This window comes from Polistes canadensis, unplaced genomic scaffold, assembly GCF_001313835.1.
Source record: "Polistes canadensis isolate GaletaPanama2010 unplaced genomic scaffold, ASM131383v1 scaffold_17, whole genome shotgun sequence".
Lineage (NCBI taxonomy): Eukaryota > Metazoa > Arthropoda > Insecta > Hymenoptera > Vespidae > Polistes > Polistes canadensis.
Window position 1 is genome coordinate 1,327,950 of NW_014569564.1, and position 674 is coordinate 1,328,623.

The following is a 674-nucleotide window of genomic DNA, read 5'->3' on the forward strand; positions in this document are numbered from 1 at the left end:
AGAGAGAGAGAGAGAGAGAGAGAGAGAGAGAGAGAGAGAGAGAGAGAAAGAAAGAGATAGAGAAGTGCGAATTATACACATACACACTTACACAAACACTGAATATTATTAAATATACATATAAAATAATTCACAAATATTTTAGCTAAATGGAAGAACGAAAGCGAGAAAGAAAGATTGTTGATGGTGTATGTATGAGAGCGAGAGAGAAAGAGAAAAAAGAAAATTAAAAACAAGGCGAACGTTAGTTAAACAAAAAAAATAGTCGCGTTTGTAAATAGCATATAGGAAACATGTGGGAGGATTGAATGACTGTGAGAAAATGACAGAAAGAGAGGGAGAGAATGGTAGGATAATTATTCGAGATAGAGACAGATAGACGAACACGTGTTTTTTATTTGTCTTTTTAATAATTGACAGAAAAATATAAAATAAAGGTAAGAATAAAGGAAAACAAATAATAACTGTAAATCGAAATCGTTTTAGATTACAACAAAGTATCGTTGCTATATATTTTCTATGATTACACGAAGTGTATGTTCAGTGATATAACAACAAAATTAACAATAATTACTTGAGAATATTCGAATAGATTGACGAAATCGCGAATAACTTAATACATATTTATATACGTATATAAATATCATCGTATATTAAATATGTTTTAATTCTCG